General features: G+C 47.9%; 1 protein-coding gene across 6 annotated transcripts in view; it reads left to right on the top strand.

The window, feature by feature from the left end:
- The window catches only part of camkmt (calmodulin-lysine N-methyltransferase), a 62,276-nt gene that overhangs the window by 13,389 nt on the left and 21,007 nt on the right, over window positions 1-27,880 (top strand). The gene's annotated exons all lie outside the window — the stretch shown is intronic.

Consider the following 27,880-nt stretch of genomic DNA (forward strand, 5'->3'; position numbering starts at 1 on the left):
AGGCACATAGCCTGAGGTCAGGGGTCATACGCAAACAACTCGGCGTCTCAAACACACATTTGCATCTCTCCCCATTCCTGTGTGTATGAACGTATGTATCACAAACACTGTGTGTCTATTCTAGGCTCACACGCAGTCGTACGTATACCCATCCTATCCTGTGACCACAGGGAAGGGCCCGCTGTCAAGCGCCGGTGGTCCATCGATACTCAGACAGAGCACTAATGCCTGCTGTCTGCTGATGGATGCTGGCCTGCCTCCAGGGACCATTAGACTCACTGGGACACAGACGGACACACATACAGAAACACACATCGGTACACTAACATGAGACACACAAACAAACCCAGTACTTGCATGCACATGTAGTGTGAAGTTCTAGCAGAAGCCAGTGTGACAAATACATGTACTTGGTAGATGCATACATAGAAAACTTGCATTGTAACGTACTCAGTCCTCCATATACGCAGTTTTACAGTGTAGAGCCTGTGGAGGCAGCGACATATCACAGGTCTCATGGCAGATGTGTAAGAATAATGGAATAATTACAGGTAATTGCAGTCTTACTGAGAATCAAATTACATTTCTTTGTGTGTAACTCATTCTGATTCTGGCTACTTTCCCACTGAGATGAAATATTATGACTACCAGCTTACTCTGGGCACATGTACTGTATTTATTGCAGTGCGTTCCTGCTCTACTAGTTTATGATGCCATCAAACACAATCCTCTTCTTTCCTTTCCTGAGCCAGGTAGTAGGGTCATTAGGTCATCGGTGTTCACATGGCTAAAATCGCCGGAGTGCTGCAGGATCAAGTGTTATGTTCTGATCCTTTGCCTTCCCATCCACTGAGCTGCAATCCAGACGCCATTAATGTTACTCTGCTCTACTTTACTGTGGCTCTTTGGTCCTTTCCTTCATTCTCTTTACCTTAGTATCAGGACTCTTGTTTCTGCTGCGCCCTCAAATCCAACCAATTGAACGCACTCGTACACATCTGTATTACACACCGTGTCAGGCTCGCTCCCTTTTTACGTGAATTAGGTGCACAGCAGCTGTACTGAAGTGTGTGAAAGAGGAGAAGACGACGACCTTGAATTGGATGAATTAAGTTGCTCCATGTGTCTAAAGTATTGGTAATTGGTGTCCATCTAGACCCAGAGATGTTGTGGAGCCAAGGCTGCTGTGAGATGGAGCTCAAGCGTGTGTATTTAAGCCACAGCAAACATGATGTAAGATCTTATTGAGTTGTTTGTGTCGCTTGTTGTCAGTAACAGCAAGAATTAGAATTTAAAAAATGCTTAATTCTACTTGTGTAGAATTCCCCTTAAGACCAGCTAATTACTGGCCGAGTCTTTGTTTTATTGGCTCAGCACAATAAAAGGCATCCCTGGAGCACAGAGTAAACAAAGTCCCACAAGGTAATAACAAAATGGGAAAAACTAAAGTCTTCCATGTTATAACAATGCTCTTGGTGTTTGGCATATGTCCAGGTTAGATTAAAAACGACGAGTTAATAGCACTGTACGACACAGGGGGAAGCTGAAATCCACAGGAAAGCGTCTGTGGCTTCTGTTTATTTATTTAAATGAACTATGAAATGCTGGAGCTAGTGGTGGGCAAGATGAGCACGAGCAACACAAGGAAAGGATGAGAACGAAAGTGAAAGATGATGAGCCCCAAAAGAGTGGAAGGACACCTTGAGAAGGAGGAGAGAGAGGGATGGGGCCTGACAGGAGAACGGGGCGTCCACAGATCTCCCTGCATCAAACCCAGGCGCCTGTGGGCATCATCACTGTGCAGGCGTGCGCACACACGCGAGCGCACACGCAGATGCACAGTGATAAGCCATCAGCACCGTCCAAGTGTTGTTTAATCCAACCTGACTTGCACTCGACAGAAAAAGCAAATTCACTTCCACTCACAGTCTGGAAAACGGAGCGCTCTTCACATAAATGGCGACGCTCTGAATTACCCGGTGTGTGTGTGTGTGTGTGTGTGTGTGTGTGTGTGTGTGTGTGTGTGTGTGTGTGTGTGTGTGTGTGTGTGTGTGTGTGTGTGTGTGTGTGTGTGTGTGTGTGTGTGTGTGTGTGTGTGTGTGTGTGTGTGTGTGTGTGTGTGTGTTACAGGCGTGGACATGTGCACACACTCTACATGTTTTTCTTTTCCTCACAGAGCTTTTGTGCATGTGTGTTTACATGCATTGCTGATGACAACCTCTCGAGCAGGAGCCCCTTCACTGCGTGACAGGCAGATAGCTCGGTGGCTCTGCTGCCTGTTTTCGGGGGGCTGCCATCAAACCCGCGTGGCCCGTCTGTGTGCGTGGGTGTGGGACTTTGTTGTCCCTCTACAGCGCGTTTTCATGTTTCAGACCAACATCTGCGGCGCGTATGAGCACACGCGAGTCGGTGTTTATCCGCTGCCCAGCGAGGGAGAGAAGAGACGATCAGGCCTGACGAGCCATTGTTCCACAGACTGATAGCTTGGCTGCAGCGCTCCACTGTACGGCCCTCTCCTCGCCATTGTTATGGGACTTGTCATTAAGCCCTTGTTGCCCAGTCAAAATGGCCAGGAGTGCTTGTTCGCTACAGCGCTGTCATTTGTGGAGAGGAGTAGGTGAGACCGACGCGCTCACACACATACGGCAATACAAGAGGGCAGAGGCATAAAGTAGGCACTGCAGATGTGAAAAATTATTTCTGCTCAGTATCTATGGTGCTTGATGCGTTATTAACATTCTCGTAGAATACTGTTAAAAAAGACGCAAGCTGTGCTTATGAAATTAGGATTCCTGCAGTGATGAAAGAGCCAAGTAGAACGCTCCTCACAGTTTTGGGATCAGATGGGTGTTTAAATAGGATGGTGGTGATTTGGGATCAGATGGTGTTTAAATAGGATGGTGGTGATAACCAGTGGATCTGGTTCCTATGGGTTTGGCATGAGAACTGAGTCGGGTTGGTACACATGTAATGATGGACTAGTTTCATGCCCATGTTTAGGCCCACTGCTCTTACTTAAAAACTCATTGGGCTCATTTACATGATGCTGATCACCTGCACCGCTGCACCAGACCGCTGTACTGGTACTGTAGCAGTGAAGGACCTGGGTCCAGACAGACCAGTTCCTCGGCTTAATTTCCTGTGTCAGGACAGGATAGGGACAAACTGGTGACATCACGTCCTGCTGAGGACAATCACACAGGAACAGACCGGACTGTCCAGAAGTTCTGTCATCCCAATAACAACCCTGACACAGCCAAGAACACACACACACACACACACACACACACACACACACACACACACACACACACACACACACACACACACATTATTGTCAGCTCCAAACTGCCAGTAAAATCGGTTTATTGACATAATTTTGAAGCATTGTGCATTTTTGTCTGTCTGTGTTACTGTCTTTTTTCCTGATCTCGCTTCCTTTGCTCTTGTTTCTCCACCTCGTACTTGGTCCGTTTCATTGTTGTGTGTTTCCACAATGAACTTTGTTAAATATCTCTCCGCCCTCAGCTTCCTACTGGAATGGCTGAACATCACACGTGAAATATTTCCTAAATACCCGAAAGCAGCTTGTACTTGGAGTCATGTTGTTTTTGTCTTCTTTACTTCACTCTTTTCTGTTTATTGCAGATATAGAGACATGAGTTAAAATGGAAATAACCAAGAGACACACATTGAACACGGACAACATCAAACTATAAGAGCTGCTAAAAAAACAAAATAGACACAGTGACCCTAAAGTAGATACATATCTAATGCAAACCTAGTTGTAAACAAGTAATGGCTCCATATAGAGAGGTTACTGCTTACTGGCTTTATAACATAAACCACTTTGCAGGTGTTGATTCCTTATGGACATAATGGATGTGATGGGACAAGGCTTGTGAGGGCCACAGAGCTGCTCCCTGCACCTGCAGTACCTGCTGTGGCCTGACGGTGGGAGCAGTGGCTGTAGTTTGACAGCCGTGCGGCAGTAGAGGAAGAGCGTCTGCACGGAGCAGCTCCTAGACCACTGGCCACTTTTGTTATTGGAAAACGTCCTAATTCAAAAAGAAGAAGAAATTCAAACCATATCGAATATAATAGGCATGTAATTAATGGCCTGGCCTCAGCATCTTCCTCCTCGCCTGCAGTTGTGTTTAGTTTAATTTTGGACCATTTAGTTATTGTGTTTTTCAGGAGTGGTTTTAATTGTCACTCTCTCCTTCTTTGCTCTGATGTTGGGCCCTTAATTGATTGCCTCAACGTTATGGATCGTCTTGTGCTAGGCGTGGGTCAATACTGCCAGGTCGTGGTATTCCTGGGTGAGAGGGAGAGAAGGGGAATGTGTGAGAGAGAGGGGGGGGGGGTATTGATCAGGTGCTGTGTGCATCAAATTCCAAGTTTCCCTGACCTTCCAAACTGCTGGCATCATCACCACCTCTGATGTCCCCTTCCCCTCTCGCTTTCTTCCAGCCTTCCTCACTTCACTTTTCCTTTTGTCAGCCCCATGTGGATTGGTCTGCGTGTGTGTGTGTGAGCATGTATTTCTGCGTGTGTGTGTGTGTGTATGCATGCTTGAGCTGCAGATAAAGCTTAAATTGAGCTGTTTTGATTGTTGGCTGAGAGTGCCCGCAGCACAAGGCCCCTCGGCTGAGCAGCGCACGCTCACACTTCCTCGCGTCGGCCCTGTTCCTGTCACTCCGCGCTCCTCCTCTCCGGCTTTTTTATTAAGTGGTGTTGGCAACAGCAGCGGAAATTCTTTTAATTACTAGTCAGAATAACTTTCTGTTTCTGGATTGCGTCTGGCTATTTGTTAACACCAAACTCCGGAAAAAGCCTCATGCACGTCTTCAAGTCTCCCTGCTGCTAATCTGGACCTACATGTCTTGTGTTTTGTTGCTGGATGAGCTTTAGGCCTAACTATGAGATGTGAGGAAGGTGACCTGAAAGGGGAATGATGGATTAGAGGCACTGGCTTGTTTTTGTGTTTTCCAGTTTTATTAGAATTTGTCTTGTTTTAGTTAATCAAAAATAACTTAAAGGACTGAAGTAAAAGTGAGATTTAAATACCTGTGATTCTGTGTGATGCCTTTCCCTCTACAGTATACTGTACCACCAGGCCAAATATAAGCGGTTTCATTCTAGGACTCGGTTGGAACCCCTCCCCTCCTACTGTATATTACATCTGAAGAGATGCATTGGCATTTCTGGCTTCACAGATTTAAGAGGCGAAATACATATTGATTTGTTGATTTGAAAATGGAATGAACCTGAACTAGAGTCCAGTGATACCATACAATTATGCAAATGCACTCTTGAAAACAAAACCGCATGCGAAACGATTTGGTGGAAATGCTTCAGGAGAGTGCGAGGTGAGTATGTGTGCACATGGACGCTGGCATGCGAAAACAAATGGACTGGACATTGTTCTGTGGCTGTACAAACACAGACGCATGTGCACACGCACACACACATGCACACACTCCAGGGATGATGTCTGGCTAGGTGGATAAAGTAGTGCTATTGTAATTCAATAGATGGCTTTTCCTAAGATAATCTGCCTTAAACAGATGATCATTTTGGGAGTAGATTTGATTGATGTTGGGCAGGCAGAGAAGGAACCAGAGAGACGGAGAACGGGTGGATTTTTTAAAAGAGAGAGAGAGAGAGAGAGAGGAAGCTGAAGAGAGAATAAAATGTGTACACATGGCAATGTGCACTATTTTGTGCCAGCTGAACTCTGAAGGATGTTTAATGTGGGTGGTCTCTGACCATCGTGTTATTTTCCAATTGGCCCATCGCAATTGGTTTGCCTTTTATTTATTCATCGCTCGTGAGTGTGTGAGCATTGGACTGGATTATCAATCGGCTGTTTATATTATAAAATCTGATCACATTGTTTTGTCTGTTTTGCTACTAATTTGCCCAAAAAACCAACCTACAAAAGTCTAGTTACTGTTTTTTGACAAAATGAACCAACACCATTTGCGTTTGAAAAATCAGGAATCATGATTTTCACATCTTCTAACAAAATGTTATTCACAATAATCTGAATTCACAGAGTTTATTATGAATTGTTGACTCTGCTGCCGGCTCTTCCCATTTTTCCATTTCTTTTCTCATTAACTTCTCAAGGACTCACTCATCATCCTTCTCCAGCGTCCAGCCGCCCTTCATCCCTCTCCTGTCCCATTGGATGGCCTGAGTGGCCTTTAAATAGCTCCGAGCGGGCGGTGTTGGAATGAAAAAGCGTTGTCCTTCCTTCCTGTTACTTCCATCTGCAGTGCATTTGGTGTTTTCTCTCCTCTGCCCTCACACTCTTTCATTCTATTTCTGCCGTTTTTTCCCTCTTTCCAAACATAATCCCCCTCTCAAGCCCTTAAGTTGCTGTAGAAACATCAATAACATTGCTGCTTGACAATATCTTAGTGCACTGAAGTGGTGGTCGGGCGTCTTGGCCCAACGTGCTCGCACGCACTGAAGAGCATCTGTAGCAACACGCAAAATATTCCTATTAATATTAGAGAGGAAGTGTTTTACGGTTTTAGTTTCCTTCTATTATCTCGTGTGTGTCGATGGCAGCGGGGTGTTATGGTGATGATGAGGAGCGAGATCCCCGCTGCAGCAGTCGTCCTCTCTGCCGCTTTGTTGTGGAACAAGAACCTAAATCCCTGCCAGGTGTTGAGATGCCGCTCTGTGACCCTGAACGTGCCTGTTTGAGCGGAGGAAGGTTTTAATCTTAGGGCTGCAACTACTGATTATTCCCTTCAACCTTGATAAACCCGACGATTGCTGTGTCAATTATAATTATTCTGCAGCATTTTGCAAAGCCCAGGGCGAATCGTTACGACATTTTTGCATCTGAGATAAGTGTTTTTACAGCATCATTGTTCACTATCAAAGTCCCAAGCTGCTTCTCCGTTCTGTGAAAGTAGCTGTAAATCTAATCTAGAATAATTTGAAGGCAGTGCCGTGGATCTGAATCGCTTTTTTTTCCGCGGGACCCTAAAGAGGAGAGCGTGTGAACGAGGCAGTATCCACTAGAGTCCACTCTCGGCTCGGAGTAACATCACGTTCTGTCACTCGCTCCCTGTCACTTCCTCCCTCCCCCTCTCCAGCTCAGTCCATCTCAATTAAAACTCCCCCACCTCTCTTCGAGGGCCTATTATACATTAGCCCTCTAAATCGAAATCTCATGGAAATTGCCAAGGAGCCGAACGCTGCCAGGTTGACGTTCGCCTTCGGTGCCGCGTGGCACCTACACACGCGCTCGCGCACGCACGCACACACGCACGCGTGAACCCGCTGCCGAACACCGACGCGAGCAGTTCAGACACAAGCATTCACGCAAACGGTGAAGTGAGCAGCTGGTGGTAGTTTTGAATAGAGCCAGATAATTTAATATCATACCTAGAGTACAGGGGCGAAGGCAGAGTGCGTGGGTCGGGGGGTGGGGGTGTAATAATGCTCTCCTCCGGTGACAGAGGCCACAGATTGTTCCTTGGACAGACCTGTCATCATCCCTGTCAAATTATTCTGATTGGTTGCTGATTTCCTGATAGCGTCCCTTCGTGTGTGTGTGTGTGTGTGGGGGGGGGGGGGGGGGGGGGGGGGGGGGGGGGGTCTTGGGTTTGATTGCCCGCCTGTGTGCTTGCATTCTTGCATATGCGATTTGTGTGCACGCCTGTGTTGTGTGATTTCTTGATGGAAGCCCAGTTTCATCATCTGTTGCCGTTCCCACCTGTCTCCACGGTGACTGTGCTGTGTCTAATCACTTGATGTGATTTGTGTTGGTAAAACAGCGCAGCATCCTCTGACGAGTGCCTCCCCCCTAGTGTGTGTGTGTGTGTGTGTGTGTGTGTGTGTGTGTGTGTGTGTGTGTGTGTGTGTGTGTGTGTGTGTGTGTGTGTGTGTGTGTGTGTGTGTGTGAGATGCTGGCACCCTTTGGGGCTTTCAAATCAACATTGTCAGGATCACGCTTTTTGTTTGATACACAAGCACAATACAGTACACACACTCTTAGATAGATCCATGTACCACACTGTACAGTTGTCTCGTGAACAGATTTAACTTTTTTTTTTATATACCTCCTCAGTCTTATCTCACCGCTTCGCGTCTCTCTCACATGGACACACGCTCGCATACCTTGTGAGTGCTCCAGTCAGACAACCACGTAATGGGCTAAAGAGGTACATGAAACAGATGGTTTTCCAGCTAGCCGCCTCGGTAATGCTAACAGGACGTGTCACGCGGGGAACGCGACGGATGCGGAGGCAGTCGCGGGAGAGATTTATGCAGGAACGGAGAGCGACAGCACGGAGCATTTCTGTGTGAAAGAGCGGCGGAGCTGGCACCGAGCGAGAGTCGAGTCGCCGAAGGAGAAGTTGAGGAAAAAGCACGGAGTTCAGAGGAGCTGCTCTGCTACAGATGTTGTCTGAGCATCTGTCCTCCCACTCCAGATGTGAACTGTTACTGTGACACTGCAGCAGGTCTCGGCCTCAGCGTTCCCCATCGCAGCCGCACTAAAACCTGAGCGTGAAGCTTCGGTCAAAGTCCTCGGCTGCTTCATTAACCCCTTTTAATCATGTTACACACCATAAACACAGTGTGTTTGCTCTCTGCCTGGTTGTCGTGTGGTCTCCCTTCTACCAACACTCTGCAGCGTTGCCAATCTGTGCCAGGCTGTGAAACATTAGCGCCATGCAATATTCAGCAGGACTAAGTCAGGCTTTTAGCGTGGGGCGGCTGCGCTCTATATGTTTAGAGGCGAGCCTCCAGCAAGAACAATCTGTTACCTACAAGCAGGAGCTTTCACTTCACCCATGTTGTGTGTTGGTGTGTTCTCTGTCCTCTTCTGCTTTGGAAATCAAGAGCTGGTGCATAATAAATCTTTAGTTTATTATATTAGATGTTTATCATTTTGCTTGTTGTGGGTGTGACCCGTGACTTCCTCCTTCACCTCCACGCTCTCCTCCCTTTCCCTCAGTTCGCCTGTTTCATTACCCGCTGTCCTTTTTCATTTGCTGGAGCAGCCGGGTCTCTCTTATGTACATATATCTCCCCATCTTTTCTCTTTATCTCTTGCTCACTTTATCCGCCCACGCGCTCTCACAGCATATTCTCATCCCGGCGTTGTGAAAATTCACTTCTCTGGTAAACTGTCCTGCCTGCCCACGCCATCTAACCTCATGTTAATCCATCATCTGACTCTTCTCTCCGCCGCTCTTTGTGTTGCTCCTGCCTTTTTTGGCAAACAGCCGCTCTTGAATAATTGCAGCGAGGAAGAAATTTTCAATGCATACGTGATGGGCTCTCTGAAGCATCGCTCTCTCGCTCCCTCCCTCGGAAAGCCTATCCCTCCTTCTTAATCCCACCTTGTCTAACTGGAGAGTCGGGTTTTCCACACACACACACGGGCTCCATATAATTTGGATTTAATCAGCCGCCTGCAAGAGGAAATTCATAGGGAGAGAAACTTATCTCTCAGTGGCACCGTGTTACCTGATACACGCACTCCAACACCAGTTGTTTGGCACCACCTCCTCATCTGTGCAGCCACATTACCAGACGCACGTGGACATTCACTGGTCAATTGCTGATTGCAACATGACCTCAATGAGAAGCGCTTTTCTTGCTAAAAAGCCCTGTCGGCCGTTCGCTTCTTCCATACATCACTTCAGTAGCGCTGAGTCGCTGCGTGTCCGCGCCGGCGTGTAGGTGTGCGCGCGCCGCCTCATACATTATGTGGAGTGTTTTAACACGGCCATGATTAGTGCGGTTATGTGTTGACAAGTGGGAGGAATCGCTTCCCTTTCTAAACGGGCACAAACGCGGTGTTTACGCACAAACAGGCGCGCCGACGTTTGAGAGGTTGAGTGCTCTGCTCACTTGGCAAAATAATACAGACAAACCTTAACGCCGATATGTGATGGTGCACGTGTCCAGCCGACACACACACACACACACACACACACACACACACACACTGCCACCGCTCGTTCCTTTCTGCAAATCCCCCCCCCCCCAGCTGTGCAATCATAATTTAAAGGTGTTGTCTGTATAATTCCTATGGATTATGTGATTAAGAAGCTATTGTGGCGGATTAATGTGTGAATGAGGTTAACCTGTGATGAAATGGCTTTTGTCAGCCCGTTGTAACGCCGTGTCCCTGTGTGAGACAGACAGGTGGGCGCGGAGGGCTTCTAATCTGTGCGCCACCGTATTTATTTATGATCATATGTCATGATTTATTTGGGTAATGTGTTGGATGTTGCGCCGCTTTAATCCTGGCCTCAGTTAACGCTCCTCGCGCCTCCTGCCGCCTCGGAGAGCGGCCGAGACGCGGACGCGGCTGAGAGCAAAAAGCGCCGTTGGATCTGGACGAAGCGCTGCAGAGCGGAGGCAGGACTGTGGCAGCGCCTGGAGCCAGCTGTCACAAATAGAACATTTAGTAGTGGCTCCCTTTCGCGCCGTCTCTCTGGAGCTGGTCTGCTGTCGGCTCAGGTCATTCCAGATAGGACTCTATCTTAGGATGATCTCACTGACAGCACCCACTTTAGACTAATCACTCCATTTAGACTGGAGAGGCCCTGAGGTGGGAGGGAGCGAGAGAGAGAAAGAGAAAGGGAAAGAGGGAGAGATGACCGAGATGAACAGTTCCTACCCTGCAGGAGGACGAGGAAACAGGAGGAGGAAGAGCGGGCGAGAGCTGTGGACTGTAGGAGAGAGAGAGAGAGAGATGCCACAGATACTGGAAGAGCGAGAATGGAAATGAAAGTGTATTTTGTATTTTTGGGCTGTGTATGATGCACAGTGATTAGTAACTGAATAAGGAGCGTTTTAACCTCGGGGTATTAATGTGAATACAAACTCAGCTGACACATCTGGCTAAAAGTAGCGCGGCATAACTCATCCTCGCTCCAGACTGCGCTCGAGCTGCGTCGATGCGTCTCTGTGAAGGCGGAGATTGTGTTGCCGTCGAGCCGTACTGGGTTGACTGGGTTTTAGCCGGGACTCACTGGAACGGACTAAGTAGCAAACACCTGGGGGTGAGGTGAGGCGACGCAGTGGGGTGTGCGTCACTTCATCTATACAGTAATCCGCTAATCGGCAGGAAAGTAATTGGGAGGTGCAGCCGCATCCCTGAGGGAGCTGTGCATTTACATGCCCGTTGCCTTTCCGCTGTATGTCGGCTAATAACGCACGATGGCTGCAGAATCTCTCCCCCGCGCGCGTTCCCACCTTCTTTCTCGTAACCTCCACGCGTCCCCTCATCGTCCACTCATCCGTCTCTCCCTCCATCCGTTTGTCCCTATTCATCTGGCGTGATGGAGTTGGTCTGATTTGTCATAGCCGCTTAGTGTGGGACACACACACACACACACACACACACACACACACACACACACACACACACACACACACACACACACACACACACACACACAGGCTGTGTTCGCCGCCCATTTACCTGACTCAATGCCTCTATTCTCCAGCACCAAATTGACCGTTAGCTGGACAGATGGACGGATGACCCACCGTGGTCCCGTCTCTGCTGCTGCTCTCTCCATTTCTGAGTCACACACACACACACACACACACACACACACACACACACACACACACACACACGTACACACAAATTCCTAGAACTCCTACTAGAACACAAATATGCTCATTTTATTTTTATATATGACTTTATCATTGCTATTTTTGACATTAAACTATACCGAAACCTATACCAATTATAAAAAAGGGCTATGGTCAGAGTTAAAAAGCTGCAACCAGGGAAATTTTGGGATTTGCTACAGTATAAACATGAAATATTAAAACAAAATAGACAGCTAAAGAACCGGTCCATCATCTTACTGACACTGACGCAGCCTGTACACAGTATTTACATCATGCATAGATCTATGTAGTGAGAATGTGAAGCATGTGTGATACATCCATGAAAGGCCTGGCCTCAAACTGCGTGTGCTGAGCTCTCGTATCATACGTAACTGTGGCTTTGTCAACAGTCTGCGGGCCAGATCTCTTCCATCTGAGGTTAATCCCAAAGAGAGAGAGAGAGAGAGAGGGATCCCAAACCTGAATATTACCGCAGCTCAAATCTGCTCGCAGTCAGACGCCACTACTCACATCTCACACCTTCACACAGAGGGGTTTGCATGTCAAGATAAGTAGGAAAGGTAAAGGGAGACAAACCCACTCCAGAGCAGCACGCTGAATGGCAAATGCACACTGCGCGTACACCGATGCGCGCGCACGCACGCACGCACGCACGCACGCCCACACACACACACACACACACACACACACACACACACACACACACACACACACACACACACACACACACACACACACACACACACACACACACACAGCACAGTGGCAGCGAAGCTCATCTGTGTGCTATCTGCCCTCTTCTCTCTGCAGTAGGCAGATAAGTGCCATAGTCAAACCAGCGAGGGAGAAACACTGTGCTAGATAGGCCCCGTAGCTGCAGCGGCTTCGCCCGCGGCGGCGCCGTGCCTGTTTGTGTTTGCAGCGCCTGAGGGAGAGGTGCAGTCTGAGATGTACAGAAATTCAGCGTGAACGCATCGGCCGATTTATTGTACGACGGAGCCGTTTATTATATTGGACCCTCTTGTTTTGCCTGTTTTCCTATTCACTAGTTTCCAGTACAGCAGTGATGACATTTGTAGTTATTTATTATTGTTCATAGCACCATCTCCTGTGTTTGTAGCAGGAGCTGTGGTAACACAGTGACATCCTGGTCTGTGAGCACCATTTTGTTCATGGCACTTTTTGCTAATTGTTGCAAATTGATTCAGTTCAGCCCAGTTTGGCCTTTGTGCTGGTCTGACTCTGATGCCATGAGGACAACGTGTAACTTCTGGAAACACTGAGTACTTTTTCTATTTTTTTTTCATAAAGTTGAATCCTCTCTAAAGCTTCTTTCCAAACTGCAGCGTTTTCCGTGAACGTCTCTGCTTTTTCTCTTCCCCGAGCTTCTGTCTGCCTCCGTACCCTCATGTGACCCGAGGTGGTGTCATACAGTCGAGCACTGGTCTGAAGAGCTCCATTGATCTGTACACTGAGCGCTAGACCCCAAGACTTGTGCAGAGCCCTCGGGGTAATACAGAAAGAGTCGGTGGTTTATCTCCTAGCAACATACAGTAACGTCAACCTGGGGTCTTTCTTCCGTCTTTCTGTGACTTTTTTCCTTTCTTTTCTCCCTCTTCTCTGTTTTTCTCTCCCTTCTCAGACCCAACAGACACTTGACTACACTCTTTTGACTGCCACTACTCTGTGTGTGTGTGTGTGTGTGTGTGTGCGCACCTCAGGGGTCCTTGTGCATGTCCATCTCTGTGCTTTCCACCATGCAGGATAAAAGCCTTTCAGCTGTGACTGCTGCCAAATCAGCCCCTGCCACACCACTGCAACTCTACTCCAGCACCAGTTAACCATCACGCTGCTGTCATTAGAAGCTGTGTGTGTGTGTGTGTGTGTGTGTGTGTGTGTGTGTGTGTGTGTGTGTGTGTGTGTGTGTGTGTGTGTGTGTGTGTGTGTGTGTGTGTGTGTGTGTGTGTGCAGGTGGCGGGAGGGAGGGAGGGGCAGTCAGAGAGATGTAGAGGATGAGAGGGAAAGAGATCGCAGGCTCAACAATCTGGGTCACAGGATTCAGGCAACTGAGCAGTAGTGATACGTTTCTGATCAGGTCCACTAGCAAGGAACCACTCTGGATGGACTGAAAGCAGCAAAACCTCAAACAGTAAAATGGATAAATGTGGTGTCATGCACCTGTTACACTGTCAGAGAGACAAAACCTTCGTTTATTTGCTTCTGCCATTGTCCAAAGACATTGAGTAAATACTGTAGTAGTCGTTTTGTAAATCTTTAAGGCAAAGCCTCATCAGAGCTCCAGTTATTGGGGTTTTATATTGCTGTTGTAGTAGGAGGTAGTTTGCTTGTTGGCGGCTGTGTGTCCGAGTCCCTAAGTGGCTTTATGCACCTAAGTCCTGTAACAGATCAGAGCCTCTCTGTCCCACAGCAGCCACGTGTTGGACGGGACGGGTCGTGGCTGTGGCGCTGATGGACCATCAGTAATGCTGTGCTGAAGCTAGATTTGTGGTTAAAACAAACTTCGCCGTCACATTGTGATACTTTTGGCGCTTTTGTTCGGCCCCTCGTTTCAAATGGTAAAGAAGAAAAGCACGGACGAGGACAAGCATGTACTCAGCTGACGGCTGTGGTTACATAAAAGCATACGAACGGCTCTACCTCCAAATACCATGACTGCCAGTAATTGCAGGGAGAGCGCAGCGCCTTGCAAAATACTTCACCCGAGGATTTATTTTTTTTAATCCATGTCTTTCAGAAATTGTTGAGACCAAACGTGTCAATTACATGAATCATAAATCATAGTATTGAGCTACCCAGACGTGCATGTTCACCGGTGCTTTGTGAGCTTTAAAGCTTTAGTTGATTAGTTTGCCTGAGGCTTCACCAGGTGGTCCATGTGTACCAGCACCACCACCTTTGCTGGCTTAGCCTCTGTGTGACCCTTATTAGTGGTTTGTGTTGACTGCTGTTAATGAACTACACCAGTAAAACTGTACATGACACCACAAATGTTCTTTACCATTGCTTCCAATGTGGGAGCGTCAACCAGGTTACCTATGCATGAAATAATAATAATTAATAATAATAATAGTCAGAGTCATCAGAACTCGGTGACACACTCGTAGGAAGGAGACAGGAGCGCGTTTTGACAGCAGGGGTCAGGGGTCAGATGTAATCAGCACCTCTGTAATCCGTGTCAGCAAGTCAATTCTGTGTTTGTTTGTTTTTAATATGCTCCCAACCTGCGTGTGTGTGTGTGTGTGTGTGTGTGTGTGTGTGTGTGTGTGTGTGTGTGTGTGTGAGGAATGAGCAGATGAGAGGCCAGCTATCAGATGGCTGCTGAGTGTGTGGTTAGCCTCTGCGCCGCTCGCATATTTTGGGACTCGACACTGAAATAGTTGCTTTTTTATCTTGGTGTTTGTGGGGTGGAGAGGTTAAGAAGATGCATCTCAACACTTCCTTGCCTTTTCTCTGCGTCCTGCCCTGATCTCATCTGCTCTGTCCATCATTCTCGTTGCCATGGCGATAGGTAAGGGATTGCATTAGCATGGAAATAAGACATTAGGTATGCTTGAGTTTGTATGTTTGCCATATGGCTTATGTGTTTGTGAGTTGGAGTTTGGAGTTAACCCACAGACATACATCACTGCTACCTCCCGTGTGACTCGGAGCCGTAGCCTGACCACCTGGTGAAAGCGTGTGAGCGGTCGGGGAGCATCGCTGAGGAGGAAACAACAGGGCTTATAATTGGACATGTCCTCCGAGCACACGCGCCCCCTCCCTCCCACCGAGGCGCTATAAACATGTAAATGAGAACAACAGTGCCCGCCCCCTCCCTGCGTGCACGTTTGGCCCCATCCGCTCCATCACTGGTCCCGTGGGAGCGCGGAGCGGGTCATCCCATTGTTCCTGGCAGCGCTGGTGATGTCTACAGGGCTCCGTCTGACAGGACACAGCACGTTGGAGGAAAAGACGGGCCTGACCGACCAGTTTCACCCAGAACAAGCCCAGGCGGGCTCTGTTTACCTCGGGGCAACCGCCTCCACAAACGCTGTTTGCTGCATTCACTAGGAAATGGTTGAGCGGGTTTGGAGGAAGCTCTTGACTTGCTTCAGCGAACACCGTCAGAAGGCCAAGAAAGCGATCCTGGTTGCTGACAGGCCGCTGTAAGCGAGCAGCCTGAATGTGACCACGTGTGTGTGAGTTTAGACGCGTCTGACGTGAGTAGAACATCACAACAGCCTTGTTAAACAGGTTGGAGATACAACAGTTTTCCCACCAGGAACCAGGGTGATTTAAGCCTTTCCTCTGGTTGGAGGTGCAGGATTGGGCGGTTTATAATAGAAACACCCTCTCACTTCAGTCCAAGTTGTTCAACGGTCCGGCAGCAAACTCTCTGTCTCATTCTGTCGCTTAGCAGACTTTCAGGCGGCCGCTTAGTTAGTCAGACAGCATTTCAGTCCATTTATATGCAGTCATTTATCTTCCTGCTCCTCTATAACTCGCAGTATTAGGCTAAGTAGTGTGGACTAGCTGTGCTTGTAGCAGTGTTGCATTTACACAGAAAAGCTTCCATCAGTATCCATACAACACTAGCAATTGTGGCGTCTGGGAGGCCACGGGAAAGGTAATTTGAGCAAAAGAAAATGACACCTTGGGAACAAAAAGGAAGATCGAGCTGCGAAAAAGAGAAAGCAAGTAGAAAAGGAAAGAAAAGAAAAATACATGGTGATTTACGCAAAAGTCCAAATGACAGGGAATTGGCCACAGACACCTGACTGTGTTATTATATCACCATCAACAACGGCGTGCTCCTCTGCCAGGGGGAAAGATGGGGAGAGGCTGCAAAGAAAGGGAAGAAACAAAATGAGTGAAGATCTCCCCGACACAAACAAAAGGCCCGAACACGCGCTTTCTCTGGGCTCGTGCCGGGCCATCAATTCAAGCGGCACCGCTGCTCGGCGCTCATTGTTGTATTGTTTGCCAGGGTCCAGGCGGGGCCGGGCAGAGGAGGTGGTATCAAGCAGGAGAAGGGACAATTTGATGGATGTTTGTTGATATCTAGACCACTAGGGCTCTGATTGCCTAACATTAAACCAGCAATAACAGGCCAATCATCCCACTTACAACTCCACACGGCGAGCCGCCGAATTGGATCAAACGGGCTCTTTCTCCATCACTTTCTTACTCATCCTCCCTCTCCCTCTATCGCTCTCTCTCTCTCTGTCGATTCCTTGCTCCTTTCTCCTCTCTCCTGACATGCTTATTAGCTGATATTGATCCGGGCTGGTCAATTGTCAGCTCCTCTCATCCGCACCGTATTGACGCCGTAATCAGTGAGAGAGCCGTGGAGGGAGGGAGAGGATGATAGGCAGATGAAATTTTCTGTCAGCGGGTAAATTATTGGCTGCTGGCTTGTTGACCCACAAAGATAGTCATACCTCCCGGACACACAAACACGCGATCAATTTCATTCGCGGCGGCTAAGTTAATTTCTCAGCGCGTTTGTATCTGAGAGATGTTTGATGTAAAAGCACCTTTTCACGTACGGTTCATTACGGCACTTGCAGTGATACCAATAGAAATGAGAATTAGACAAATGCACTTTCCAGCAAAATTGTGGCATGTCCCAATAGTCAGTCAGTGCTGCAGTAGGTCTAGTTCATTTCAAATAAAGCTTTGACATAACTTGGGTTTAAACGCATTATTGTTGCTTGTGTGGACGTGTCACAGCCGCGGACAGCATCCCCAGACTCCCGTGCCTCGCTGCCCAGCTTCAGGGCTCCGTCTCTGGGGAGAGAAGCAGCTGGCATGGCCCCTGTCTTGCTGGGGGGCTGGTGCCCATCTAACGCCGTGCGCACACACACACACACACACACACACACACACACACACACACACACACACACACACACTCCTTCTGCACATTAAGTTTTAATCAGGCACTTAGCCGGGCATCTGTTACGGCTCCGTCCGCGCAGCGTGTTAAGGACCTGTCGCCGCCGGTTACGGGCCTAACGGATCCACTGGCTGATAGAGGCCTGGCCCACTTACAGGCTGATGTCACAGCTGGATCTCACGGGGCCCAGCCATCTTCCTGTGGTTGACCCCTATATGGAAAGGCATGCAGTGGTTCTGGTTCCGGTGCAACCTTTGCTCTGACGCACACGTTTTCGAGGCTCTGAGGAAGTTGAACAGAGTTGTTTTGCATTTATACATTTCCCACATCCATTTTTTTAAGACCTGTCTTCTGCACACACACATCTGCACATGTTTGCTTCCTCTGCACCGGCGCACGTGTTTCCTATTTACACACACACACACACACACACACACACACACACACACACACACACACACACACACACACACACACACACACACACAGACACACACACACACACACACACACACACACTCCCCTTCCCCTGCTTTTGAGGCGACAGTGACGTTGACAGTTTGAGCATGGGCTGCTGTTTTTTTTTTCTCTAGCGACAAGTAAAATTAGCAGTCTGCCAGCAATTCTTTCTTTCTTTCCTTGTGCTTTTTTTCTGACTGCCTGTCCACTCTCCCTGGCTGCTCTGTTCATTGGCCCACCACTTCTGTCACCGTGCACACATACATGCACACTGTTTCTCTCCTCTGTCAGCCTCTCTGTGCCGCCTGACGACTTAATAGCTCCCAGTAAGTGGATTTGAGCACTCCGCCTGTGTGTGTTTACATGCACTTGTCACGCCCGCAATATTCATATGGTGATGAGAAATATTCATTTCTGTTGGTGGCCCAGGGGAAGGAAGGTGAGGAAGGAGTGCTGCAGAACCCGCGGCCCCTAGACTTTAATACATTCATGTCTTTCTTGTCTACAATCTCTGTCGGTCTTTACATCTCACTTCACAGGCTTGTCCTGGTCGTTCTTAGTTATTCTCTTTACACCATTACAGTGTCCACACATCTGCCAATTACTGCATCCATCGTTTGCTGCAGCGTTCCGCTGTGGGCTGCTGCTTCTGGAGCAGCTGATGCTCAGGTGTCGTGCTTAGAGGGTGATTTACCTTTTTTCTTGCTCTCTCGCTCTCTCTCTCTCTCTCTCTCTCTCGCTTCATTTCATTCATTTCTGCACATTGTTTAAAGTGAGTAATACCGGACACAGTCGGCTTGGTTCCGTTTGCGTTGTAACTGCTGCAGAGACAGATGTTTCTTCTTCTCTGCGTCTCCTTGTCCGTCCTCTATTCTCCAGCAAGCAGCTGGTTTCGGCTGCTACTGGCTCAGGACTTATCTTGACACTGGAGCAGCAATCACAGGCCAGGAGATTGAGCGCTGTTTATTTTGTGTCAATGTGTCCGCTACGGCCAGAATGCAAACACACACACACACATTCATTCACAGCCTTGCTCTCTCAATCACCACCCACCTCTGTTTAAAATGAATGGATGATATCTTGCCTTTCACTATTCACATCTGTGTTTCTCTCCTTCAGCAGTATGACGCTTAATCTCAGTGTTGCTCTGTTTTGCCTGATATGGGGCAGCACCAATGCATTTTTATTCTCTATCTTATATTGCTTTTTTATTCAAGGCCATGTGTGTCTGTATTTGTCTGTGTACGCGTTTGCGTGGAGCAAAACAGTTTGTTTTGGGTTATGTGTTTTCCTGCTGCCTTTGGATGTGTGTACATCCCAGTAAGTTTTTGTCTAGACGCGAATTTGCAGCGTAAGCTCATAAAGAGTAAATCATCTCACTAACGAAGCAGCAGAGGCCGTAACCGCTGGCGACCATAAAACCGATGACAGGCCTTGTGTGCTCTGACTGACAGCTGACATTGTCCTAACCCATGGTGGTAATTTGTGGCAACAAATTGTTCTTGTTGGGTGATGATGGGGTGGCTGGTGTGTTACAGTGTGTGCGCACGTGCTTGTGTGAGCGTGCGGGAGCGAGACAGAGGGCGGACAGGCAGGCAGAAAGAATAGGGAGAGCTTATCCCTCCCACTCAATTACTGACCCTGCGCGCGTGTGTGTGTGTGTGTGTGTGTGTGTGTGTGTGTGTGTGTGTGTGTGTGTGTGTGTGTGTGTGTGTGTGTGTGTGTGTGTGTGTGTGTGTGTGTGTGTGTGTGTGTGTGTGTGCTTACTTTCCTCCCTTGAACTCATCTCACGGCTCTATCTCCGGCTATTGTCCGTCAGCTCCTGTCACTGATTTGTCACTTATCAAACAGCGCATGTCAGTTCAACCCGACGACATCATCCCAAACACAGACAGAAACAACAAACCAAGGAAAATATCATTAGCATCGTGGGCAGAGTCCTGTAATTCAGAAACCAGTTTGAACCTTGGTACTTTTCCTCCCCATCCTACCAGTCATTAAAGCTCCAACTCACCTACTTTTAGATTTATTACTGTAGGTCACAGTGGGAAGACACGTTTTGGAGCGAAGTAGATTCAATCAAACTTCATATAAGATACATCTTGTGTTGTGGCACAGATCAGGACCAGAATATAAAACCAAACTATTTCTAAAGCTTTGGATGTTTCCAGCAGCTCACTCGCCTCAATAACAGCAAAATGAAAGATCTGGAACCGAAGGAACCTTTCTAAAACCTGTCACTTTGGATGACGTGGACCTTGACCCAGGCGGCGAGCAGGAAGCCGGTGGTTCCGGTGATGGAGCTTTAGCGGCGCTCTGCAGAGACGGGCGAACCTGCCGACCTTCATGGCAGGGTGTTTAGATGTGAGCGCTGCCTGTTTGCAGCTTAACAAACGCCGAGAAGCCTGCGAGCGCGAGGACAAACATTTCCATGACTCCAAATGGAATCCTTTGAGCGGAACCTGGTGTCTTTCTCCCAGCCTCCCTCGCTGCGCCCGGGTTTGGTGCTACTGGCTGAATGCTGACACAAACATCCCTTTTCAACCAAAATGAACCCTGAGCCTCCGGTCGCTTCGAACTGCAAGATGCCTAAGAATCGGCTTGTTTTTCTGCAGCAGACGCCTTTACAGCAAGCCTAGTGCCAAGCACAGTAACGGGCGGAGCCGAGCAACCTTTAGCATTAGCGTTAGCATTAGCAGGACCCATGAATGGAGCCATCATGGCTTCCTAGCTCTGTGGGAGCCACCAGTCAGACTTTGCAGGTCCCTGTGGAGCTTCTAATGGCCAGCGAGGAAGAGAGAAGGAGCATCTTTCTTATCTGAATGGGATTAAATCAGTCTTTTTCAAGCAACTCCCTGTATGTTGCGTATGTTAGTGTATATATAGCAACATTTACCTCATGTTTCTCCGTTTTTGTCTAATTTCTGCTCTCTCTGGAGTGTTGTGGAAGGCACTAGTTTGAAAAGACCTGCCGACGGTGAGAGGAGCGGCTAGATGGAGGTAGAGCGGAGTCAGGTAGGGCTAAGTGGCCTTTGCTTGTCCCCTGGGTGTGCTCCGTTGGCGTCCGTGGGTGCTCTTTGTCCAGGGCTTTCTCTATGATTAGAGCGTTTGAGTTGACAATTCACTTAAGACCCCCTTTCTTTCCTCCTCGCTCGCCCGCTCTCTCCCCGTTTTGCTCTGTCTTTCTGCTGCTCGCTCCGGATCCCCTCGTCCCTCCACCTTCTGTCCTCCTGCTCTCTCACACGCACACTTTCAGGGTGTATTACCTGTTCTTGTAATGCAGTTAAGCTCAGCTAGAAGCCTTTCCTCATATCACTTAATTCCCCATGTGGCAGCTGAGGTAAATGCAGTGAGAGAGCGGCGGCGGCGGATGGAGGGGAGCTGGAGTGGAGAGATGAGAGGACAGGAAACATACTGACAATGCTGCTGCTCGTTGGTCGGACCCATGGACCTAGTGTGATAATGGCCTTGATTGAGAGGACCAGCGAGCGTCTGCCCGGTAGTCGCATGTAAATGTGACACGTTTACAGAGGGGATAAGTGTAAGTCCTGGAGACCTGGAAGGTGGAAACTGGGGAAATCTCCACTCGTCCTCCATTGCTCCTTTACAACCAGCAGTAAAATGCAGCAAAACACAACTCACTGATGGAACCAGACGGGACGGATGAGATCCCAGCAGAAGTAGCAGCGCAAGTAAGACGCACACACGACGCAAGTAAGACGCACACACTTGTTGGCCTCTGGTGGCAGGTTCATACACAGCAGTTCAGTTTATTTCAGTTAAATAGAGTGAAGTGACAGAGCCCCGTGTGTCTGCTTCAACCTCCGCTCCATGAACCACCTTTACTTCCAGCTCACACTCGCACCCTGAGCATTACGCTGTGTCAGCATCTTCAGAAACATCCTTAAGCTGTAAATGATTTGTTGATGTTCATTATTTAATTAACAGAACTGTAAAGGCTCCACTTCCATATTCAGTTGTCTTCGTACCGTCCCCCTTCACCCCCCCACCCTCCTGCTCTCTCGCTCCTGCATTTTGTTTTCACCTACCTCTTCACGGAGATGGGAAAGCTGCTCTCATGTTTAAGGCATCAGGGCAGTTGTTGGGCAGACGCCTGGATGTGATTCCTGTCTCCCTCCCGTCTCACCCACTCCCTGTCTCTGTCACTCTTCATGAGCATATCCTTTTCTCCCCTCGCCCGGGTCTCGCTCTTTGAATTTTGATGGGGCACTGTATGTGCGCAACATTTTGCAGCTCACTCCTACTGTATTTGTGCGACAACAAACGTGTAAATTTACTGTGAAGTCACAATGAGTCACATCAGCGTTGGTGTAGAAGCCGGTGCGGCCATTTCACGTCAACGTGACAACGTCCAGCGTCTGACAACAAACATGTTTTAGGAAAACTAAGTGACTTGCTCATTATGTACAGTAGTGTGTTGTCAGGTCTGTTCAAACAGTTTGACTTTGTCAGTCAAGTGCTGCTACACAAATAAAGACTCACAATTGTCAAAGTATTTATAGATGAAGAGTCAGTCTGCAGAGTCAGTGAACAGGCTTTTAACAGGAAATTAGACATTACTTCAATAATGTCTGTATAAGTCACATACATATTTGTTGTATCATTTAGGAATCATCAATTTACAGACATTGTTCATGAAAACGTGTGTGGACAAATGAGACACTAAAGCTGCAGATGGAGCATTGTCAGGTACAGGTGGTTTTCTTGTAGCTGCTCGTGTCACACACTCACCAGGACGACGCCTCCGCTGTTGTTGTGCTGTGTGCGGCTTCCACACTCATTTATTTGGAGATGGGGCTCGTTTGAGGAGTGAGTTTTTAAGGGAGACCGGTCCAGGGCACCAATTTGAGTGGAGGCAACCCGTGTTTTTGGCGTCAAATATGGCGCCACTTGTATTGAAATGACTAGTGGGTACAAATTTCTACCCTAAACAACCCTTGCAGTAACTGGGTACTGACCGTTCTTTAAATTTGAAATGTTCACGGTTTGTATTTATTTGAATCGTTTTAAAATGGAAGGAGACGTGTATAAAGCATATTCCAAATCATTTTTGTTCATATTTACAGAGGATATTTGCCAGATAAAGACGGGGAGAGCTCGGCAGCGGCTGTCATGTCTCCCTATACTGTATTTATAATAGTGTTTGAGTGCAGAAACCAGAACCTGTCATCAGTCATTTTAATCTCTGCTGTCCTGTTCCCGTCCTCCTCGCGCCAACTTTATTTTTCTCCTCCCTGTTTGATGCCTTTCGCCTGCGACGCATCGGTCCCCCTATGTTCTCCATCCTCTCAATCACCCCGGTCCCCCCGTTTTCTTTCTCCTGTCCTAATTGTTTATACATTAACATTCCAGACACCAGATAGCGCGGTGCAGGTGACACCCTATAATTTGACATTCTTGCCTTTCTACAAGGAAGGAGAGAAATGCAATCTGGGCATCTACATTGTGCGTGCGTGTCGGCTGTAATCTGGGGTTGTCATGCGGCCTCATGCCACTCTTCGTATGCTAATCAATGAATGAAGCGCTACAGAGCTCTCGCCTGCCAGCTAAACCCCACACCTCAGTGCTGATATGTCTATTAGCCACACGTCAAAGTCCCTTTTTTTTTTTTATTTCTGCCTCCTCCTGTCCCAAATTCTTCTGCCGACTACGTGCTCATGTGATCGCTCTCTCTCTCTCTGTACGTCTGCTTTGCTGGTTTCTGGTGGGTCCTTTCCCCGCTGCTTCTTCACTGACTAGATTTAGTGCTTCACTTTCAAATCTATTTTAATTTTCCACAACAAAATCTCGTCGTGTGGGCAGATACGTGGGACGGGTGGGGTGGGGGGTGTAAAACCGGACGTAGTGGTGCGTTCGTCCTCTCGCTCTTCCTGCATCCTGCTTGGAGGCGCGATGACAGACAGGCAGGTGGAGAAGCAGGCCCAGCAGAAGTCAAGCTGACAGTTATAGGGGCAGTTAGACAGGCAGTCAGCCCTGGCATTTTGCTGCAGATAAGTAAGCTATCAGAGGAGGGGGATAAATAGCAGAGTAAAGATTGGTCCTGGCCCCCTCAGAGAGGAGCGGGAGGCCACAATGCAGGCGTGGTGGGCAGATAGCCCCCTGCTCTCATTATACTCTGCCTAATCCAAAACGATGTTTACTCAGAGAGAGAAAGAGAAGGGCCACGCTTATCGAAGCGCTGCACAGTCAGTCCTCCAAGTGTGTGTGTGTGTGGGTGTGTGTGTGTGTGTGCGCGTGCTAAAATGAGCCTATTCCAATGGAAAAAGGGATCAGGAGTGTCTCCAAGGCAGACTCTGTTGGCTAGAATGTCGATGCTTATCACGCTCGGCCTGGCTCTTGTGGTGAAAGGCGAATAGGCTATCTGACCTGCCTATTCACAGCAGGTGTGTTTACCATAGCAGCTGGAAAGAGCCATCAGTTCATAATTGCTGCTATTATTAACATGCTGTTAATAGTTCAAGCGTTTTGAAAGCCTGACTCAATCTGGGATTATTATTATTATTAGTAGTAGTAGTAGTGTTGTAACTCTTAGGCCTTGACACGTAATACATCTTTGCAGTCAAAGTTTGAACGTGTTTTTGCTTTTTAATCACATTCGAGAGGTTGCTGGAAAATCAAATGGCTCTAATGTGTTTCCGTAGCAAAACCGACACCCAGTTCAGACACGGCCTGACGACTCCTGAGAGCCAGTGCCTGCAACAAATACTTTTGCTCCAGTCGCGCCGATGGCTGGATGAAGAGCCATCATTGACAGATCCATTCTTACAATCTTTGACCAAATGAATTAGTTTCAACAAAAACTGCTTGGACTCTTTATGTCAGTCCCCTCCTCACATGCCTCACAGTGGACTGACGCCATCTATGCAGGTGTCCAGCCGTTCGCCACTTTGTCTTCACATGCATGCATGCACACATCAGCTGGGTTTTGTGAACTGTGTGTAACCCGTGTGCGCTGGCCGGGGTAATCCTGGCCTCCACTAAAGTAGCTGTGTGAGAGGACAGATTGTCAGTTGATCATGGCCAGCCGAGAGCCTTATCCCTTATTGGATCGGCCATGGAGGAGGCTTAGGAATTATCTGAGGCCTCCCTTAATGTGGAGACGGATCACCACCAGAGAACCATGGAGCCTAAAGTCATGCTGGGCCTGAGGGGAAAGCGTGTGTGTTTGCGTGTATCACTATGTAACATTGATAGAGACACGAGTGTATGTGAGTGCACAAAGCAGAATCTCGGCCCACTTAACCTCATCTTGACACCGTCCTCACCGTGTTCTCATGACTTCTCTGCCTCTCGTTCCTCCTCTTTGTTTGGGCCACGCCTCTCGGTGCCTCGCTCCAGCTCCACTTCTGCTCCTTTCTCCTGTTATTCCCCCCTTCTCTCATCTGCCTGCCTCAGCTCTGCTTGAACTCCCACTGTCTCCCACTCCCCACCATTTTTCTGCTCTTCCCTTTAAAACTTTCTCCCATTTCACATCATTTTGCGACCTGAGCATCTTCCTCCTCATCAATGTGCTTCTCTACTCCTTCATTTTACTTCTTGACTGTTATACAGCAGCATCTTCAGTGGGAGGCCTGACAGAATATGGTCAAAAAAAGGGCCAAAAACTGACACGTTCTTCCTTAGAGAGGAATGAAACGGAGATAAATTCATGCTTTGTTGATAAAAACAGTTGAATGAAGTCCCAGTTGTGTAACTGTGAATACATGAGCAAAGGGAAGTGGTTAGTCCTACCTTTGTGCTGCTATGTTCAGTGATGTTGGGGTCGATTTAAATGATGTCGGTCGCACAGAAGACCTTCTGCCCTTTAACATTTAAAATGCATAAAGACTTGGTGGAGGTTTGAGCCGTCTCAGAAGCAGTGATCAACAGTGCTACTGGCACAAGCTCAGTAAACAGATCCCCTTATCTTTGAAATGAAAGTGTTCAGACTGTCCTTGATTAATTTTTGGGACAGAGACTAGAGCAAGTGACTTATCTCTCAGCTCGTCTTGGTTTGGTGTTTAAATGTTAGATGACCCGCATTAATTAGCACCCGGGCCCCTCTACATGTGTGAAGTGGCCCCACAGTAGCCAGTTCCACCTCCTGTCTAGTTTCCAACACTTGGAGAATGTGGGATATGAAGGTTAGAAAGTTCCTTAGCCTGGTGCCACAGCGTGGATCAACAGCCCCCAGCATCCACTGAACCGGATGAGGAGCGCTGCCATAGACCTACAGTCACAAAGCACTGTGTCTGCTCAGCAGTAGCAAGGTGCGAGCTAACAGTGTGTAGCAGACAACCTTATTGTTTTGGGATAACGCAATGATGAGGTTTAGCGTGGAGGACTGATAACTGAGTGTGTGTGTGTGTGTGTGTGCGTGCGTGTGTGTGTGTGTGAGCACACTTCACAAACTGCTTTCATTCCTCATCTAGTAATTGAAGGTGAGGAATAATTTCATTATCCTCAGGAAGCTTAATCTGCTCTCCACTCCTGATCCCTTCATTTCCTACAGTGCAGTCTTACCTGGGAGGCACACACACAAACAGGAGCCACGCACTTATCACACCTGCAGGCATGCACCTAGGCTAAGACACACACACACACACACACACACACACACACACACACACACACACACACACACACACACACACACACACACACACGCACACACACACACACACACACACACACACACACAAGCACACACACATCACCTTAGGCTGTTAATGTTATTGGAGTCTGGGATTAACCATCAGATTCACATATGCTTTAGTGTGTGTGTGTGTGAGTTAGCCTAGGTGCATGCTGAGAGAGAGAGAGAGAGAGAGAGAGAGAGTTTTACGTAACACATACATACACACACACACGCACGCACACACAAGCACATAGCTTGGTTGAAAAGCCAGTTAATCTGAAGGTGTAGTCGTCAGTATTGCAGTTACACCAGGTTGGCACTTCATTACTAGAACAAATGGAATCAATGGAATAAGTGCTTGCCTGATGATGTCTACCTCAGTGTTGTGTCGTGTTTTGTAATATATATATATATCGTGTGTCGTGTTTTGTAATATATATATATATATATATATATATATATATATATATATATATATATATATATACAAAGCCTTGGGGCATTTTGGTGTGTGTTGTTGTTTGCATACGTGTCTGCTTCCTTCAGGGAAACATAGAAACACTGAAAGCACACAATCTGAGAAAGGTTTTTCTCTTCAGAACAGGACCTCAATCTGTTAGAAGCTTCTCCTCTAAAAGTAGATCGACGATATCATCGGTCGTCTTTTTCTGCCTCTGTTGATGTGAGGTGGGTCACATCCAGTTCCATGCCACATTACCACCCTCCACTGTTCATGTCCCCCAGACGTTGGGGGCCTTGATGTCAAGTGTCATGGTGGTGTGGACTCTGTGGAGGATTAAAGCAGCAGGAACTGTTGCTTCACAGGGAGAGGATGCAACCACCCTAAATGTGTTTCATATGAACGCAGGGGGGGCAGTTTAAAACACTGGTTCACATACAGTAGTCACTGAATGACTTGGTGTCTTAATTGTACTTAACATGGAGACATTTCCTTTTGCACCAGCTGTAGAAGCATAATGAGTGAACCGGGGGCTGATGTGGCTCAACATGCAGCTGCTGCAGAGGCGGACGGGTGAAACTTCATGAGGAGCTGGAGGGAAATAACGGCTAGAACACTCCACACACGGCAGCGTGTGTGTGTGTGTGTGTGTGTGTGTGTGTGTGTGTGTGTGTGTGTGTGTGTGTGTGTGTGTGTGTGTGTGTGTGTGTGTGTGTGTGTGTGTGTGTGTGTGTGTGTGTGTGTGTGTGTGTGTGTGTGTGTGGCGAAAAGGAATATTTGGACATTTTATCAA

This window comes from Betta splendens, chromosome 15 (assembly GCF_900634795.4).
Source record: "Betta splendens chromosome 15, fBetSpl5.4, whole genome shotgun sequence".
Taxonomy (NCBI): domain Eukaryota; kingdom Metazoa; phylum Chordata; class Actinopteri; order Anabantiformes; family Osphronemidae; genus Betta; species Betta splendens.